Source organism: Callospermophilus lateralis, chromosome 2, assembly GCF_048772815.1.
Source record: "Callospermophilus lateralis isolate mCalLat2 chromosome 2, mCalLat2.hap1, whole genome shotgun sequence".
NCBI classification, from domain to species: Eukaryota; Metazoa; Chordata; class Mammalia; order Rodentia; family Sciuridae; genus Callospermophilus; species Callospermophilus lateralis.
Window position 1 is genome coordinate 12,245,390 of NC_135306.1, and position 16,400 is coordinate 12,261,789.

The following is a 16,400-nucleotide window of genomic DNA, read 5'->3' on the forward strand; positions in this document are numbered from 1 at the left end:
AGATGTCTGAGCTTGCCCTTGTCCCAGGCCTGGGAGAGGGGCCACCACACAAGGTCGCCTTTCCCAGCCCCTCTGCTCCAAACCCTATAGCCTGAATGGTCAGGAGGTTTGCTGAGCCTACGATGGGGAGTTCTCCGGTCTACTCCATAGGCCTTGGAAAGCTTCCTCTGAAATCCCTCCCCCTGTTCTCTCCCTTAGGCAGCTCCTGTGCCTTCCCCAGTCACAGCAGAGCTGCCTGGGTCACCCCTCTCTCCTCCTTACTGGATTCTGAGTGTCTTGATCATTCTAAAGGCCAAGCACAATATCTGCAGATAGAAACCTCCAGTGATGTTGTTGCTCTGGCAAATCATTAAATGTAGACCTTCTGTACGTGAGAGAGGGGTCCAGGGCCGGTTCAACCTTGTGACTACCAACCCATCCTTCTACTGTGACAACCTTTGAAAGTGTCAGCGCCTGCCTCGGTGACTCTGCCTTCCTCAGTTGGGCACATTGATCAGCAGTTCCAAGAGTCCCACAGGTTGAGCTCAGCCCAGGCCCTGAGCTCCTCCCAGTCAAGTCAGCAGGAACCCCTTTCCTATACCCCATTGGTAACAAAAGGTGAGGTTTCTGTCTCTGCAATCCCCCTGCCTACTGCTGCTGAGCCCCACCCACTGTTTAGAAATCCAGAGCTGACTCCTACCTGAATCACTCAGGGACCCGGCCCCACCCAGCCCCACCTCTGTGGGCAGGTTCACAGCCAGGCAGCAACGCTCTGGAATCAACCCAACAACTCTTCAAATTCCAGCCCCAAGCCCCCATCTCTCATTCAACAGCCAACTGCCCTTCATGGGCCTCAGCTTCCCCATCTGTAAAGTGGGGTTAATAATTCTGTCTTCATAAGGGGTCATTGTGAGGATGACATGAGATAGTCTGTGTGAGCATCCCCAGCTGTCAGTGGGAGTTCAGTGTGGGTTCTTTACTGCCTCTCCCCTACTTTCCCTTCCTGAGCAGGAAGGTTCCATGGAAAGTTCTCTTTACCTGCTTAGTCTCCATGCTAGTTTATGTGAAAGGGAAAACTCAGGCCTGAAAGATTTCCCTGGATCATGAGAGGGAGTGGCTTACAGCTGGACCGCTTTCTAGGCAGCACTCAAGATACTGAGGCTTTCGGGTACATCATCTACCTCAGTCCCATGAAGTAGATTTTCTTCTGGTTCCTATTTGTATAAACAGGAAAACCAACTGACTTGCTAAAGGCCACAGGCTATTAGGTGGTGGAGATGGGATTTGAGCCCTGATCTGTTTGATTTCAACATTACAAGCTTAATCAACTACCTGCTACACCCCGTGGCTGGTTCTCTTGGATCTTCAATCCTGTGTCTTTAAAACAAACACTCAAATCCTGGAGACAGCAGGCCAAGAAGAAAGATAAACAAGTTAGATGTTGGAAAGTGGAGAGTCCCCAAGCTCATCTGGGGAGTTTCCACTGCAGGGTCCCCTGTCCTACAGACCTCAACACTAGGCAGCTGTCGCCATCAGATTGGCACTGGGTGGCTGAGTGTTCATGCCACTGGTATCCTCCCACTCCCCACCATCAGAGTAATCTGCAGAGCATCAGACATCAGCTCCTGGGATCAGGAGGCCCAGCTGCCTATGACGGAGGAGCCCAGGGAAAGAGCAACTGTCTGGCTAAGGAATGGTAATTGCTCAAGAGGTTACTGGGGTTGTAAAATGTCAATCCCTCCGCCCTCTCCTTCTGCCATAGTTAAAGGAAGAAAAGCGGTTCCACGGCCCTCCTTCAGCAGGTGGAACACTCTCCTAACTCTGCTTAGAACCTTTAGAAGCTCCCAGCAGCCCCCAGACGTCAGCCTGGACTTCAAGTCCCATCATTTGCTAAGCAGTAGGTTGTCACAGAAGAGCCCTGGAACAAAGACCCAGAAGACCTAACTTCTTGTAGCAGGACCCCTAAAGTCACTGTGGGCCTTTGTCAAGTTACTCTCCCTCCTGGACCTCAGTTTCCCTACTTGTTAGATCAGTCTGTTGAACTAGACCTGCTCAAGGTGAGGAGCAGATTCTGGAGTCAGGCAGATGCAGATTCAGCGTTCTAGCTGGGTGGCTTGAGCGAGTTATTTGTCTTTTCTGAGCCTCAGTTTCATCACCTGAGAATGAGGATAATAATAATAGATTGTTATGAGGATAAGATTCACTTAATCTAGTACCTAGTTATCAGGAGGCATTGAGGAAGTGATCATTACTGTTGGAATAATTGTAATTAAGAATTATATAATTAATTCTGTCACTATGGTCTTCTGAGGTGTGAGGGCAGGAAATGTTCTAGACCCTAGAAAGAATTTAAGAGAAGATGGTTGCAGGCAAGTGCTAGCTTACTGTGTCAGGAACGCATCTGGGAGCTGGGGGTTTGGCCCAGTGGCAGAGTGCTCACCTAACATGCACAAGGCCATAGATTCGATCCCCAGCACTGCCAAAAAAAAAAAAAAAGAATGCATTCGGTTGCATGTAACAAAACTCCCAAACACAGAGGTTTAAACCTAAGAAGGGAGAGGGGATTCTTTTCCTCAAGTGACAGTGCAGAGGTAAGCAGCACAGACGCGCTCAGTCATGCCTTCCAGGCTCCTTCCATCTTTGTGCTCCACCATCCCAGAATGTGCTGCGGTGCATCCTCGTACATCGACCTCAGACCCCTGTTCCAAGCAGGAAGGGGTGGGGAGGGAACAGGCAGCCCTGTAGGTTACAAGGTACATCTCTTTCACCAGAACTGTGTCACATGGCCTCATCCAGAGGCAAAGGAGGTTGGGAAATGGAATTTGGGGGACAGCAGGCAAGGCACAATGAGTTGGAAATGAAGATGGGGACAGTCAGCCATCAGTATCCACCAGACTCTAACAAGAGTCTCTTTCTGGTGTGGACTGTGGTTCTGATGTGTAGCTTCTCAGAAAAAAATCAGGAACAAATAGATGCTTCAGACTTCAAGATGAGCAGCCTTTTCCTGTCCCAGAATGAGTCTGGGAATTGCAGGACCCTAGTGAGTGTCAGCCAAGAGTTCCCAAGAGAAAGTCTAATCCAGCCCCAGGCAGGTGACAGAATCAGACTCAGAGCAAAACAAGATATCTCTCCTCTGTGTCCTATGGCCTCTTATAAAATGAGCAACCTTGTAACAAACTGTATAAGAATCAGTTGTGCCTGATGCAAAAAGCACCTCATTCCTTGAAACCTGCACCCTGCAAATTGAAATTTAGAGGGCAGGAATTTATACTTCCAAACAGCTCTTCAGTTCTCAGGCAAGAGCTGTACAACTCTGTTGTCGGGAGCATTTCAGATAGAAATGGTCTGACTCACCCTGTGCATTGAATACATGTCCCTGTTTAGAGCCTTGTTAATAACTTACTGCCATTTAGTCATCTACAGCTTGGAAAAACATCCTACTTACCTCATTTTCTCCTTTGATCTACTCAGCAACCTTTTCATATGTTTTCACCTATGAATGGGTAGCCCCTGAATAAGTCAGATGTTTTCCAATACAAGTGACAAACACCAGACTCTGATTTTGACAAAAGAATAGGAAGTGTAGTCTCTCAAGCTGAAAATCTGGAGCCAGGTGTGGCTGATCCAGGTACCAGCTTCCCCTTGCGCTCTTCTCATCCCTCTTTCCCTTTGGGTGCTCCCATAGTGGCACAAATAAGGACTCAGACATCTCCACGACTATACTGTCCTCTGGCCCCAGTGCCCTTTGAGAATAGAATATCTTTTTTTTCCGGCAGCCTCAAGAAAAGTTCCTGGGACACTTAAAGTGCCCATCCTTGAACCAATTGCTGTGACCAGGAAGATAGAATGTCCTGATTCTGTTAGTCCTAGAATATGTGCCCACAGGACTGAGAAGGGGAGCAGGATGCTCCCCAAAAGAAAACTGGGTACAGTTATCAAAAGAGGCAGGAAAGGGTGCAGAGCAGGCAGGAACAACTGATGTCCACTGAACTCTCTTTCTCCACTGAACAGACAAGAAAAGCAGAGCTCAGAAACTTATGGCTTTTCCTGCAGCCTCAGAGCTGATGATAGCTGACTTTTGCTCTTAGGTCTGGATGGAGAGAAAAGAGAACATCTATGTGGGTGGGAACTCCCCAGAGTCCAGTCTGCTTCAGTCTCCTCTACAGGGATGCTGGGAGCCATGTTTGAACTGCTCTGTACTTCCTGCCATTTGCTGGAGCAAGAAAAGACATTCATGTTTGCTGAGCAACCAAGGCAAACTGGGTACTGCTGGGCCCTATACAGACATAGTGTCTCCAACCATGTTTTCCAGAGGTGGGAGCTGAAGCTCAGAGAGGTGAAGCCATGTGCCCTAGTCACACAGTCTTGGAATGGAAGGGCTAGGACTCAAGCCAGGTCTAGAATGAGTCCAAAGCCTGTAACCTTTGCTCGAATGTTTTCTCAATGGGGTGCTACTGACATTTTGGGAAGGACAGTCCTGCACAGGATAGAAAGTCTAGCTGGCCCTGAGTAAGCTCAGTCACGGCGACAACCAAATATTGCTGCCCTTCATATCCAACTTCCAGCCCAGGAAGATACTTCTGCCTCCAGATAAGAACCACAACCACCACCCAAAGCAAGTCTGGCTCCTTTCTGTGGGCCCAAGACCTGACATTGAGAAAGCATTTGATAAATGTTTGCTGAGCAAATGAATGAAAAACTCTGGAGCAAAACAGGACTAGAACAAATGCCAACTCTACCACTTACTAGCTATATAGCGTTAAGCAAGTCATTTGACCCTCTTTTCCTCTGTTTCCATGTCTGCAAAATGGAAGCCATGCTTGCGTTATTCCTGTAGCATTATTGAGGGGATTAAATGGGTCAATTCCCATAGAATGAATGCTTAGGACGCTGCCTGATGCTTAATAAGCACTGTGCATCAGCATCTGTTGAAAAAATAAGCAGTTGAATGAGTGACTATTGTATATATGTTTGTGTGCACGTGTGTGTGTGTTTGTAAGCTCTAGGATCTTCATTATAGAGTACACACACTTTTCTGTTTGTTATTTCACTTAATCTTCTTCATTGCTTATAAGAGCACATTGTGCTCATTGCACAGATGACCAAACTCAAGCAAAGAGAGGCGAGTCGACACAGCAAGGGTCTTCTGTTTACTTAACTGCAGCTTCAGAATTTTAGACTTACTTCTCTGCATTTTCCATCCTTTGCAAATATACGTTTTGTAAGTCAATGGTGAGTGAACAGGTGTGTTCAAGAGCTGCAAAGAGACCAACCTCTCAGATCCTCTGGCAAGAAGGGTCCATCCTGACCCCACAGCTGTGAGGAGCCAGTCTTCCCTCCATCCAATATGGGGCAGCCCAGTGGGAAGTGGAGTGTGTGTGAGTCACTGAGGCTGGGGAGAAGGAAGCCCAGCATCTAACCAGGACCACAGGACCACAAGAAAGAACTGAGTGGTGAGCAAGCTCTGATCAGCTGCCTGCCCATGGCCACCCACTCTTTGAGGAGAAGAGCACTGGCTCTGTGGGCATCCCAGAACCCCAAAACTTTACCCCTCCCTCAGGCCACCCTCTGGACAGGAACTGGATATCTCCTTGGACACCCAACACAGAACACATATGAATGACCTCACTGCTCTGCAATTCCTTTCTGTTCTACTGCACCCTTCCTACACTCATAAGATGGCATCTTGGCCAACCTCCAGACAGGCCACTGGACACCTCTTCTCTCAAGGAGTTCTCAGATAAGAGGGTAAGCCTCAGGAACAAAAGACAAAGCATAAGGGAAGAGCCTTGGGAACCTTACAAGGACTCACCTGTCCAGATCTCCAGAAGGATCCCAATTTCCAAATGCTAGAGGGCCATTAACCAGAGCCTCGCCTTGCTGCTGCCTAGCTGAGGCTGTGGGTTCCATTTTTAGGCCTCCATTAGCATGTCCTCTCTGGGCTTCCACTCTTGAGTTCTCACCTCTTCTCCAACCCTGCAGTCCACCTTGCCTTCCCTTCAGTCCCCTCCGACGTTCACTCTCTCCCAATCCATCCTTCCCCCAGATTCTTCACTCCCTCTCACCTCCTTTGCCCATCGGTGTCCTTTTGGTCTTCTCCCATTCTCTTGGCATACAAGAACATACCTACCTGGGTTTACCTTTTACACCAGCTGTTGACACTGGCACTGGTGCTTAAATTCCTTAGGTCATAGATGCTCTACTATAAAGAGGAAGTATTTTTGTAAGGACTTAACACAACAATGCATATAAAAACGCCTAGCCTTCCTTTTCTCCAAAGGCTCCCACCCAAGAGTTGGGTTAGGAGATGAGGAGGGGAGACCTGACCTCTGTTCTCCCTTTCATTCTCCTTCAAAAATCTTCTTTACCAGGAATTCACCCAAACAGAACTCCTTTTCTGCGGGAGTGAAGATTCTGTGGGAATTCTGATCTCAACTAGTACAGGTCCTAGCCTAGGAGGCATTTAGGAATCACTATCAATATTTGCTCAAATTACACACATAACAAATAACACACATGTGAGCACACACACATGCAATGAGTTTCCGATTCCCTTCTTTCCATCTCAAGATGCAAGTCAGAGTTGTGAGCCTCCATTACCAATGGAGAGTAATGTTGAGATGGATCATTTATATGGCAAACAGCTCAGGTTCACAGGTCTGCTTAGATCTCAGCCATGGACATCTCCCTCGCCTGGTCTCTCCTTCCTGGGATCTCACTTCAACTTCCTGTGACATGGTTCTCCTGGAGCTGCACTCCTCTTTACTCTTGTCTGCTTGGAGTCTTTTCACTTTCTTATCCAGACCAGACCAGCCTAATTCAACTGGATGAACCCATTTCCACTCTCTGAAATTCAACTCAAGTCAACTTAGATCAATGTATTCCATTCAACCCAACCTAACCCAAGTCAATCAACTCAACTCCATTCAGCCCAACCCAACCCAACCCAACCCAACTCATCCTAACACAGCTTAACTGAACGCAGGTCAAACCAACTTAACTCATCTCCACTCAACCAAATCCCCAATCCAACTCCATTTATTCAACCAAACTACACTTTATTTAGCCCAGTCAGCCCAGCATGACACAACACAACTCTACTCTAACCAAACCAACTACACTCAACCCAACACTGAGTAATTCAATGCAAACCCATCCTTACCCGGCTCAGTTGTCCCTTTGAATCTGTCTTCATTCCAACCTAAATACTTTCCTCTCCTCACTTACATATCTGCCCCTAAATAGGGAGACACAGAGTCAATGACTAATCTAAACAAAGGTGAAAACATTTTTCTTTGGACTTTCCACGTCTGTGCTCTTCTCCCAACCTTGACCATATCCCCATATGGTTCAACCTTGACTTTACCACTTACCAGTACCCTTTAATGAAGACCTAAGGCATGAACCTTTAGGCCTGTGAGGACTCTCACCTCTCACTACCCCCAGGGAGGCAAGATCTGCAGGAGATAAGAGATTAGAGGGTAATAGAGATCCAACCCCAAGGGAGGTTTCATGAACACAAGAGGGACAACCTGACTTGGGCACCTTGCAGGGGAAAGTAGAGTCTGGCTTTACCCACAGAGAACTGAACTCTCTGTCCCTGATCCTCTGCCCCATCCACTTTGTCCTGCCTTCTCTGTCCTCCTTTTCTTCTTTTCCTACCTTTAACTCAGCTTTGGTCTCCCTTTTCCCTTCCCCGCCATTATCTCTGCGTCTGTCTCTGTGTGTCCTGTGTCTTCATCTCTGTCTTGGGCCCTCTCTTCCTCTTTCAGTATCTTTATATTGACGTCTCTTTCAAACTGACTCTTCTATTCCCTTCCTGTCCCCGTCTTTATTTCTGGCACAATCTGCTCCATGTTCCAAGCTTTGGCTGAGGAGTTTTATCTCCTGAACAAAGATGCCTCCATCCTTCGCTTCCCTCCATCCTCCCCTTCCCTCCATCCTCCCCTTCCCTCCATCCTCCCTTCCCTCCATCCTCCCCTTCCCTCCATCCTCCCTTCCCTCCATCCTCCCCTTCCCTCCATCCCCCCCTTCCCTCCATCCTCCCTTCCCTCCATCCTCCCCTTCCCTCCATCCTTCCCTTCCCTCCATCCTCCCCTTCCCTCCATCCTCCCTTCCCTCCATCCTCCCCTTCCCTCCATCCTCCCCTTCCCTCCATCCTCCCCACCAGGGGAACATCAGGTCACCCCAGGCTGCCTGAGAACCACTCAGAGGCTGCTGCCTAGGCCTGAGGCCTCCTGAACCCAGGAGCTCACACTAGAGCCCCAGCCAGGAAATCAGCATCACGCACACTAGAGCCGGAAGGAAATTTAAGCCGATCTTCTGTTTTTATGGATGAGGAAACAGACCCACAGACTGAAAGGGGTTACCCATGGCCATTTGGGAGTTAGTGGAATAAAAGTGAGACCCTGACTTTGGAGACCCCAGACTCTGAACCTCGAGGGAAACTGGGTACCAGCCTACTGGACAGGAGGGGCAGAACTATAGTGCTTGCCACAAAAGCCATGTCTATGAATGGAACAACATCAGCCTTGCCACACATCTCAGAACAGGGCCCCTGGATCTCCTTATCTCTATTTCTCTCCCTCTCTCTCTCTTTATCTCATAAAGTATGTTCTCTGGAGGGTGGACAGGAAAGAAGACAGGAAGCATTCAGGGGCCCTTCGGTGACAGTCACCCACTTCTGGTCAAAACCCAGACACGGTTCTGAGAGCAGACAGGAGCCCTCCTAGGCCAGGGGAGTGGAGGCAACAGGTGTTTGACCTCAGGCACCCACAACAGCTCCCTGAGAAGGACAGGGGCAGAGTTTTAACAGACGGAATCAGTAAGCCAGCCACTGAGCCCTTGGCCACAGGCTCCCCGCCCAGCCAGGGACAGCCCCCAAGACTGTCCTGGTCAGGGTGAGTCTGCAGGCTGAGGGCCAGGACTGCATTCCTCCCTGCCCCACCCACTGCCAGCCTCCTGGGCAGTCCACTCCAGCAGGAAGCAGTGTCCCCTGGGGGCTGGGCCAGATCCAGGCCGGGGTATCTCTCACAGCTCCTGTGGGTCCACCCGGCCCCTCCCCAGCCCAGAGTGGGGCTCTTTCTGATCCTCTCTTGTGCCCCAGATGCTGCACAGCCAACTGCACCCCTCCAGCTCTGGAGACACCTCTGTCAGCAGCTCAGAGCTCCTGGGCAGGCGCCACTGGGCCTTCCTCAGAACTCTGGGATGTCCGAAAATAGAAAAGGAGAAGAGAAGGCTGTGGGCCGAGTGGCGGCAGAGGAGAGGCGGGAGTGGGGTGAGGAGGAACCAGGCTCAAAGGCATTGGACAGACACTACCAGGACCCATCTGGACCTCGTGTCCATTTCCCTCTCTACCCTGCCCTGAGCCATTTGCTTCCTGATTCTAGAAGGGGTCTTAAGTCACTGAACCCAAACCTCCATTCAACAGATCAGGAGACTGATGCCCAGAGAGAGACAGAGCTTGCCCAAGGACACACAGCCGAGAAGCTGGAATCCAGGACTCCTGGCCTTTGGACCTGGGTTCTTCCCTAGAAGACTCTTAAGCCGGAGCTTGTTGGAAGCCCTGATGTCTGCCCCATCTGCCCAAGGAGTTCAATTCAGAAACCCCGACCCCTGCCCCTGATAGGCCCTGTTTCTCAGATCCCAGAGCTCAGCCTGAGAGTGACCCTGAATCCCAGTTCCTCCCAGAAACTTAGGAAGCTCCTGCCCTCCTCCCCTCCTCCCCCTGCCCCTCCAGTGACCTCGGCTGCTCGGGTCTTCCTTCCCCTTTCCCCAGCACCCCCTTCCTCCCCTCAGCCTGGGCCCAGATGAGATGGGGCAGACAGGGAAGGGGGATCTCCACCCTACTTCCCTGTGCTCAGCTACATCTGGACTTGGGGACACAACAGGTCCCCATCCTGCGGCAGACCTGTAAGGTCGGAGCTCATTGACTCCCTCCCCACCAGACAGTCCTCATTCTTAAAAGGTCTTGGGACAACAGAAATTGAAATCTACTCCACTGGCCTCTCGCGGGCCCTGTTGCTGCCTCAGGAACCCATGGCTCAGGTCACATTCTCTGCCTAATGGCCCATCAGTGACAGGCAGGCTGGGGTCACAGTCCCTGGCAGCATCAATTCCAGAAGTGTGGGTGTGAGTCCCTCCAAGAGGCCTGAGTCCTGCCTCAGCCCTTAGTAGCTGTGTGACCCTGGGCAAGCCACTTGTCCAAGCAGAGAAACAGCGTGGGCAAGCGTGGCATGCAACGTGGATCTGGTTAATCCCAGTAAATGATTAATATTATTATGAGGTCGAGGCTGTTCGCCAGTTCCAGCCACAGTTCTTCACTGGATTCGTACTATTTATTTTCAGATCCTTTCTCTGGGTCTAATCCAGTTTTTAAATTCTGTCCTTTAGTGGGGAATTCAACACTGAATAACCAGCTCCTTAATGCTTAACTTGTACTGGGGATGGCAGAGAATAAGACAGATCCTCCCCGGGTCCCAGAGCATCCATGCTCTGATGAGGAGGCAAGCATTCACCACTGAGCAGGTTATGACTTCAGGATAAGTCCTGGGTCAAGGGGAAACAGTGCACCTAACTCAGCTCCAAGGATCTCCCGGGAGAAACTGTACTCTTCCCAGAGAGAATGCCATGTGCAAAGGCCCAGAGGCAGAGGGGCACTGTGAGGAGGGAGCAGGTGCAACGAACACATAACAACTAGTACTCTGACAACACTCACTAGAAGCTGGGCAGTGTTCTAAAGACTTCTGTGTAGTTATGAAATTGGTCTTGCCCTAAAAGAATGCCTGGCTTTTCTCTGGGCTTCCTGGAAGTAATCTTTGGGCATTTTGAATGTTATGCCTGATAGGAGACACTTTGTTTTCCTGGGGCCCGTGGGTCGTACTAGATAGATTAATAGATGTGATTAGAATGGGCTGGCCACACCTGTAAAGTCTTAGAGGGGGGCTGGCCATGCCCCAAAGACCAAAACTGTGACCTTAGGCATGGGCTTTGGATCCTGCTATGTCAGCCAAACTGGAGAGAGATCGACCACATGAACAATCAGCCTAACAAGCAATCAGCCATGCCTACCAGGTGGGAACTGAACAGCGAGGCTCAGGAGAGCTTCTGCGCTTGGCAACACCCCAGACTTATTGTCAACACTAGCAGAATGATGATCCCTGATTCCACAGGCAGAGGACAATGGAATTATGTCTGGAAGGAGCCTCTGGGACTCTGCCTGTCTGAATGTGTATCTTCCCTATAATAAGCAGTAACCCAGAATACAACAGCCTCCTGGGAGTTGTGTGTCTAGCAAGCTATGTAAACTGAGGGTGATTTGGGTATCAGACCCTTATTGGGTATCAGACCCCAGGTAGCACAGCTTCGTATATGCTATTTTATTGGCTGTAACTCCCTAAGAAGGTTGTGTCATTAATCCTGTTTTATAGATTGAGAGAGTGAGTTACATAACCTGACTGGGATCACACAGTTATCAAATGACAAAGGTGAGATCTGAAAGCTGGCAGTCAGGCCCTAGAGTCTGGGCCTTAACCACTGTGTTAAGGAGGGGACCTGTGAGAGACGAGCTGGGAGGTAAGCCTCCCAGAGAGGCTTCCTGGCAGAGAGGCTGAGCTTTGTCCTGGGGGCAAGGGGGGCCCTTGCTGGTTTTAAGCAAGGGCTATTGGGTATCTGTGGGTTTCAGCAAGGTTCCTTGGGTACAACGTGGAGAGTGGATTGTTGACAGGCCCGAACAGGAGGAAGCCAAATGGAAAGTTACTGCGGCACATCAAATTAAGGTCAAGATATGGCTAGAGCCAAGCTGGTCTTAGGGATGGAGAGTGGATCTACCTAAAAAGTTGACAGGACAGGACTTGGGACAGACTGGATTCAGGACATCAAGGAGCCAAGATTTAAACCCAGGTTATGAATTAGACAATTAAGGTGCTAAGACCCTATTATCCAGAAAGACAGAAGAAAAAAAACGGATTTGGGGTGGTCATTAATGGTTCCAGAGTCCCCAAAAGGTCAATGCCCCAGAATGGGGCTTCTCCAACCCAAAGCTTGCAATCCCTTCAGCAGACGTCAGTTAGCAGGACAATTCTGCTGAGTGACCACGAGATGGCAGCATAGGCCACCTTTTTCTAAGGCAGACCTGATGGACTGGATGGAGAAGAGAGCTTCTGTCTGCAGGGGATGCAGATCCACCAGGGGAACACAGAAACTGGAATGGGGTTCACAGCCAGAGGCCTGAGAAGGCAAGTTCCTGCAAGTACAGAGTCCACAGAGCCCGACTGAAGAGGCGGGAGTCCTGGGTTCTAAATGCTGCCTAGGACCTAGCAGCAGCAAGAGCCTGCCCCTCTGCCACTCCTGTTTGAGAGATTTAATTCCTTCCCTGGCTTCCTACCTCTGATAACTGAGGATTTTAAGCATATTTTTAGAGGCAGAAGCTTTTTTTACAAACAAAATCCTAAGAACCGCACCCCAATGCTACCCTATGTATAAAAGGGAGACCGGGCATACCCCTATTCTGCTCTGCTGGGAACCCTTCCAAACTCACACAGAGGATAAAATCCAGACCCCTGTCATTGAGGACTAATGACATTGACCCCTGTCACTCCTACTCTCCAGTGCCATCTCCCCCCATGCTGTCCATCCCGTTCTCTCTAGACCTTGCCATCTATACCCACCCTGAATGCCCTCTCCCTTTCCTCTTGATTAGTCCCTTAATGTCAGGTCCCCTGTGACCTCCTCCCTCCCCCACCCCCCACTGCCATGGCACTTGAGTTCTCCAGCAGCACCAAGCCCCTGCTGTGGCCAGGCACTTCAAACAAGGCGACATCACCTCCCTCCCCCCTAATTCTGTGTGCCTCCAGGGTGGGGACATGGCGGATTCCCCAGCACAGCAGAGGGTGTCCAGCTCACCCAGCAGGGAGCTGATAGACTGGCCTCTGCCTGACCAGGCTCCCTGGGCACACATGGGGCCCAGTGCAAAATGAAAACCTGATGTCCCTTGTTCACATATTAGTGTCTCAAGACAATGACAGTAGGACATTAAAACAAACACCAGTCACACCAAGGAAGCCACCCCGGGAGTCTGCACCACACACGGGGACGGAAATCCAGCCAACCGTGTCTAGGCTGAAGGCTTTGTCAGCCAAGAAGATGGTCACCTTCTTCTTCACTCAAGGTCACTTTCTGCTGATCAAGCTGAGTCCCAGCAGGGACTCTGCTGCATCCTCCCAAAACAATGGAACTCAGCCAAGTCACACAAAGGTGCTTGGCCGGCAGGCACCCTGCCCAAGGTCCCTGAGACTTCACGGCCTGCCATGCAAACTGTGCTTCCAGACTGCTTGTTGGATGAGGAGAGGGAACAAACATCAACACAAGAAATTGGAGAGCAGGGAGTAGCACAAAGTCTAGCACTCACATGTGGGTCCATAATGTCTGATAAATGAATAAATGAATGGACACATGGACAATGAAGGCCAGACACCCCCGCCCCCCATGGGCTGGGGATACAGCTCAGTTGGTAGAATGCTTGCCTCAAATGCACAAGGCCCTGGGTTCAATCCCCAGCACCACCAAAAAAAAAAAAAAAAAAAAAATAACAGACCTCTAAGTAGGAGCTTGAGGAATTACAGCACTGAAAAAAAGATGGGTAAATCCTCTAACAGAGTTTTCAAACTATGTTCTCCAAAGCTTAGGGACCTGCAAAGGTATCTTTGGACAAGAGGACATGGGAAACTCCAGGCCCTTGGGAATGGGCCCCCTCCCACCATTCACACTTTAATTTGTCTTATGTACTGGGCTTCCCGTGTTCGCTTTTGTTTGAAGAATGCTCCTAGCTCAGGAAGGGCAAGAAACTTACCCAGAGTTCACACAGCAGAGACTGGAAAAGAAGAGGCCTCGGAGACATGAGGTCAGAGGTCAGCCTGGAGAGACCAGATGAGAGCCAGAGGCAATAAAACACAGGCAGGAGAGTAAGTGTTGGAAACTAGAGTTTTACACTAAAAATGTGAAAGCAGGACAAACTCGAGATCAGGGATAGCAAAGCTTTCACCAAAGAGATTCAAGGTCAAGTTCCACGTTCAGAGGTCAAAGGTGGGAGTTCATTCATTGTTATAATCGTTCAGTCAGTGTTTACTGAGCACCTATTGTGTACCAGGCAGCGTTCCAGGTCCTATGATATTCCAGGGCTCAGATTCTTGATGCGAGGAAATAAACATTATTATAAGAAAATAAATGAGCCGACCAGCTAGAGATAAGTGAAATGAAGAAAATGAAATGGGCTGAGCAGGAGGGGCTGTCCGTAGGTGGGCCAGTTCATATAGGGTGGTCAGGGAGGGCCTCCCTGAGGAGGTGACATTTGAGCTGAGCTCTGAATGAGATGGGGCCAGCTGCAAGGCAAGGGGCAGGGGCGAGCGGCCTGCCTGAGAGCTGCAGATCCACACTACGGAGGAGAAGGCTGGCGGCTGGCAGGAAGTCTGGCCCCTGAAACCATATCCCCAGGAAGGAGGAAGCCAGGAAGGCGCTTTCAGCAGTCGTATTCATCAAGGCCGCTGCTTCAACCCCGGGCACCACCAGAGCCTCCTCAGGGCCCATCCACCTTCCGTCACTTGGGGAGGGGACACTGAGGGAGGGAACGCGGCTGCGGCTGCGGCTGCAAGAGGGCCCTGGATTCTCTTCCAGACAATAAATGCTTCCAGGTTCCTGGGGAGCATTCCGTGGGTCACCGCTGCATCTGATCTCAATTACCCCCCCACTCCACCCCCGGTGTAGGGTTCCTGGGCTGGGGGTGGGCAGGGGTGGAGGGGAGGCCATTCTCCATAATCAGAATCTCCTGGTGCAGCCGATGAGGTCACCTCTGGACAGGTCCCCAATATTTCAGGACGCAGGAAGGTTACGCCCAGAAGGACAGGTTGCACTGTGAGTGGAGACAAAGCGGGTCTGCTCCACAGCCATTTTGCTCTGTGACCTAGTGCAACTCCCCTGACCTCTTCAGGCCCCCGGGGAAACTCTGAAGATCAACCTTTTCTTTTCCTGCCTTTTTCCCACAATGAGGCAAAGTGGTCCAAGAGGGCAGAGCTCAGGGTTGGAAGGACGTGGAGTTGCTAACTGCTTTCTTTTCCCTGCCTTGTCTAGATCTTAAATATATTCCTGCACAAAATCATCATGCAAGCTTATCGGGGTTAACATCTCCCAGAAGAGACCAGGAGCAAGCTGTGGTTCCTCAGCCTCTTTAGGGGAGACACTCCCCTCCCTGGGTCTCAAATGACTCCTGTCCACTTGCCCAGAGTGAGGACTGGAGTAATAAGCACAAGCCGGTTAGCCCTCGTTGTTGTATACAACCCACAACCAAGAAACCGCCACACTTCCAAGCACAGGAAGAGAGCCCCTGGGTTTGGAAATTTTCTACATGACGGTGCTTTTTATTACTGATGACCTTGAGCAAGGCTCTGTCCTTCCAGCCCTCAGTTTCTCCATCCATGAGAGTGCTTGCAAAGTGTCGCCCAGAAGAGGGTCTTTCAGGTCTCACGAGAGCAGTCCCTTTAGCAGGTAAAATTTTCCCCCAAACCTGGGTTTCTCAGCCTGCGTCCCCTCAGCTCGGCTTGGCTGCTGCAAAGGCAGGCCGGCTGAACTGGGGGCGGGAACGTGGCGAGCCCCCGCCTCTCCGGGAGGGGCCTCCAACCGCTCGCGGCCCTTTACAGGCTCCGGAGGCGGCGAGCCAGGAGGATTCGAACCCAGGCCCCGCGGGCGGTAGGGCGGGGCCGCTCCTCCTTCCCGGGCCGTGCCCGGAGCGGATGCGGGGGTCAGCGGAGCGCCGAGCTGCGCTTCCTCGGTCGTCCAGGCTGCTGACCGGCCGCGCTCTGCGGGCTCTGCTTTCTCCTTTTATGTCCGCGCGGGCCGGGAACTCCCTGCCGGGCCGTGGCCCCCGAACAATGCGCCGCTTCCTGCCCGCCCGGCCGGTCTGGCCCTCGCTCCGCCCTGCGGCCGCCGGGAAATACGCCCGAGCAGGGTCTCCCGCCCTCTCTCCGGGTCGCGCCCCGGGAGACCTCCGGGAGGGGCCTCCGCTGCCCTCTGAGGTCCACCGTGCAGGGTCCAAGGAGACCCAGGGACGACGAGGCGGCAGCTGGGCCGCGTTCATCATTTAAATGAGCTCGGAGCACCCCGTCTACGCCCGGTGTACATGCACCCACTATGCACACTTATAGTTTCTGTAGGTCACACTCCCCTTGTGACATGCACGTGCCTGGGCTATGCACTTCAGTCTCATCTACATAGCGCACTGGCCCCCACATTGCTGCCACGCATACTGCGGACAGGCACTTGTTGATTCAGCCATCGGTGGTTGGGCTTCTGAAATTGCCAGGCTCTGGGCCAGACACTGAGAACTCAGCAGTGATCAACACTGGAATGGCCTTGGCCGCCTGACGCTTATA